The following is a 3,993-nucleotide window of genomic DNA, read 5'->3' as shown; positions in this document are numbered from 1 at the left end:
CACACACACACACACATACACACACACACATACACACACACGCACACACACACACACACACACATTATATATTAAATTCTCACTATTTCAGATCGTGGAAAAGCACATAAAGCAATAATGATAAAGAGTTTAAAAGAATCTGTACCACCTTCCTCAGATTTTGATTTTGAAAGTTGCAGTTAAGAGCAGAACATCATTGACATCTCGTGATAACCGGGGCCATGCTTGTCTGCGATCTAGATCTACGAAAATGCCTTGAACAATGGGCGCAGTTTGTTTTGTTTTCCGCGCGTTTCTCCACGAAACGTATTACTGTAAACTCTCTGGTTATACGCGCAGCAGCAAAAGTGGGAGGGGCCTGCGCTTGTCACATGACGTAAAGAAGAGTTGTCCCGTCTTGTCATATTCCGTCTTGGGATGCATGTAATGGAAAATATCTATTTTTACCTTTGGCGTCCAAAAAGACCCCTGATGTTTTATCTATAATCTTTTGTTTTCTCATTATGTCTATCAAATTATCCATTTGTTGACTCTTTTTAGTACATTTTTTACAAACAAATGAACATCAACAAACACCACAATTTAATTGCATTATTTTGTTAGACTGGAACCTCAAGTAATAGATAACCAGAGTAGGCCTACTTATTTTTATTTGGGTCCTGATACACTTGCTGACAGCCCAATTGAGGATTGCAATGATGGTATGTTTTCCTCCTTCATAAAGATTGTACTGTATCTTAAAAAGTGGAGCTATGATGAAGCAATGGCAAATGAGCAATAAGATGTGAGCAATCTGAACTCAGGTGTTTGAGAAGGAGTTTACTCTGACGGAATTGAAGGCAGCCCTCAAAAGTGTAAAAGGAGAAAGGCCTCAGGACCAGACCGCATCACCAATGAGATGAACCTCAACCTGACAGATTCTTCCCTCTCCATACTCCTGGACTTCTTCAACAGGGCCTGGAATGAGGGACAGCTCCCAACAGAATTGAAGAAGGCAAACATCACACTAATACTGAAGAAGGATAAACCAGCAAGCCAGCCTTCAAGCTATAGACCAATCTCTTTAACATCATGCCTGGGTAAGGTCGTCGAGAGAATGATCAACGACAGACTGTACTGGTGGATGGAAAACACCGGCACAATCAGCACATCACAGGCAGTATTCAGGAAAGGCAAAAGAACTATGGACCACCTCATCAGATTTGCCCAGAAGACCAGTGATGCCTTTCAAGATAAAGACAATGTTGTGGCTGTCTCCATTGACCTGAGGCAGGCGTATGACCGTGTGTGGAGACAGGGACTGTTCTACAAAATGCAAAAGCTTGGGAGAGCAGGAAGGCTGTAGAGTTGGATCAAGAACTTTCTGTCTTGCAGAACTACCCAGACGTCATGTGACAGCAAGATTTCTTCACAGAGGACCCTCAAGGAATGCCTCCCACAGGGGTCAGCACTCAGCTGTCCCCTCTTCCTGTTGTTCATGAACGACTTGCCAGATGTCATCTCCTGCCAGAAAGCATTCTACGCTGACGACTTGCTCATCTAAAGCAAAGGAAGTGACATGAGAGCACTGAACCAAGCCGTCAACGCGGACCTGACTACTATCTCTTCCTACTGCCAGCTATGGAAGATGGAGATCAACACAGACAAGACTGTTTTTGGACTCTTCAGCCTCAAAAACAAGGTTACAGCAGGTCAGGTAAACCTTAAGATCAATGGAACCAATGTCAAACATGAGGACTATCCCAAGTACCTTGGTGTACAACTGGACTGAAAGCTGTCTCTCAAAGAGCACTTAGGGGAGCTGACCAAGAAAGCCATCTCCAGACTAATCCTTCTGAAACACCTTTCATCATTCAACTGGGGAGCTGACAAAGCAACCCTCCGACAACTTTATATAGGGTATGTCAGATCTGTGATTGACTACTCCCTACCACTACAATCCATAGCCAGCCAAGGCTCTTTGGCACAGCTTGACAGAGTATAGAACCAAGCACCCAGATTTGTTTCTGGTGCGATGAAGACCACGCCTACAAGCGCCTGCGAGCTGCGCTGCAAAATCCACACCCACATAGAACCACTGAACCTCAGAAGAAGGAGTGCTTCACTTGAAACCTACGAAAGATTTGTGCGACTAGAAGACACGAACGAAAACAGAAAAATGGCAGATGAGTGAGAACCAAGAACACGCATCCAAAAGACCTTCTTCATGCGAGAAGCAACAAAACTACTTGAGGAGTTTGACCCACATGAGAAAAGAGAACCAATCATCAACATCAGCATCGAACCTCCTTATTGGCAGGCACCAGAAATCACAATAAGGACGAGACTTCTAGACCCTTCTTGTGACAAGACCTCACCAGAAGAAACCCTCAGAACTAGTGCCCTGGAGACAGTGGACTCGTATGCTGAAACCCCTATTCATGCATACACAAATGGGTCAGCAACAAACGCTACACGGAATGCTGGATACGGATCCATCCTCAGTGGCTAAACAGATGGGCCAACGCAGAAACAGGAAGATCTCTCTTCGGGTACATGGACAATCCCAACCCCAAAGACCCTTCTAAACTTTTATGTTGAGCCGATCAGACTTTGATCTTCAGAGTGCGCACAGGACACTTACTTACCAACAAGCACATTCTAAACAGAATTAACCCCATGTGGGAACCCCATTGCAGACACTGAGACTACCACGAGGAGACCGTTGAACATCTTCTCCTTTACTGCCCGAACATGGCAGTTCTTCGACACAGGCTCCTACTCACACCTGCAGACTTACAAAGCCTGCTCTACTCTGGCGTTGACCAGATGACAAGGACATGTGGTTACTTGAGGGAGGCATTGCGTTGCCAGAGCGAAATGCTCGCAGCTAAAGGGATTTGAAAACAACAACAACAACAACAACAACAACAACAACAACAACAACATATTTGTTTGCAAGGAGCACGGAAAAGTTATAATACGGTATAAAGCTATATATACGTGTAATATATCTTAATATTTTATTTTTATCTGAATTTATGTTTTACAAAATTGCAACCATGTTAATTATTACCAACAATACAAATATAAATCACAAAGATGCTACTTTTATAGCTCCCTGTCTCTTATGTCCCCAAGAAAGTGTTTCACAGTGTTTATCTTCCACAGCAGACTACGTGATTCTTTTTCTTCTTCTTTTCAAATCCATTCAATATAAGTATAAGAGTAGTGAGCCATTCAATCCTGCTAACTTCATTTACTCAAAGTGTAATGCCCCATTACATATGTATAGACTTCATCTGAAACTTCTAGACATCATAGATTAGAGCCTGCCTGTGGGAGGGAATGGTGTAAAGCACTCTTATGCTTTTGTTAATAGTGTTACTGTTTGATATTGACATATATATGTATTTTCTTGAAATTCTGATTTGAAGATTAATTTTGATTTCTAGAATTCAAGTATGGGTAAAAAGAGCAAGTTGTTATACATGTAGCAGGAATACGTTTTTACAACACCAAAAGCCAAAATGCGACAGCAGTATAGAAATTCCTATGGGAACCCCAAAGTAAGAAATGAGTGGTTTCATCATATTTTCACTCTATTTATTAGGGGGTCCAAATGAACCCCAAAGATATAAATCTCAAAATTCAGGGGACGCATTCCGGGGTGAGTAAACCAAGCACGTGAGAGTAACAAAATTTGGGGTGGTCAGGCAGGGGGTCAAATTAGGAAAAGTCAAGAAATTTCAGATTCGTAGGTCAAATATTGACGATTTTAGAGCAAAGAAACATGGCCTTGGGCCCCAAAGAGGGAAATAAGGTTCAAGCACCGGAGGCCATGACCAGCAGTTTATTGCGCTTCTCACTTTCAGTTTGTTTTCTAGCATAGACTCTAGTAGTGTTTCTTTTTCTATGCCGTTCAAATCAGTTTCTATTAACTCAGTAACTCCCATCATACATTAATCATAATATTGTTTCTTGACACTACCATATTTCAGCTCTTTCACATTA

The 3,993-nt window shown here is 42.1% G+C and overlaps 1 protein-coding gene across 3 annotated transcripts in view; it reads left to right on the top strand.

Moving 5' to 3' along the window:
* Positions 1–3,993, top strand: part of LOC101853327 (phospholipase A and acyltransferase 3) — a 37,329-nt gene that overhangs the window by 32,302 nt on the left and 1,034 nt on the right. The window lies entirely within an intron of this gene.

This window comes from Aplysia californica, unplaced genomic scaffold (assembly GCF_000002075.1).
Source record: "Aplysia californica isolate F4 #8 unplaced genomic scaffold, AplCal3.0 scaffold00261, whole genome shotgun sequence".
Taxonomy (NCBI): Eukaryota; Metazoa; Mollusca; class Gastropoda; order Aplysiida; family Aplysiidae; genus Aplysia; species Aplysia californica.
This window is presented reverse-complemented; position numbering and strand designations above follow the sequence as displayed.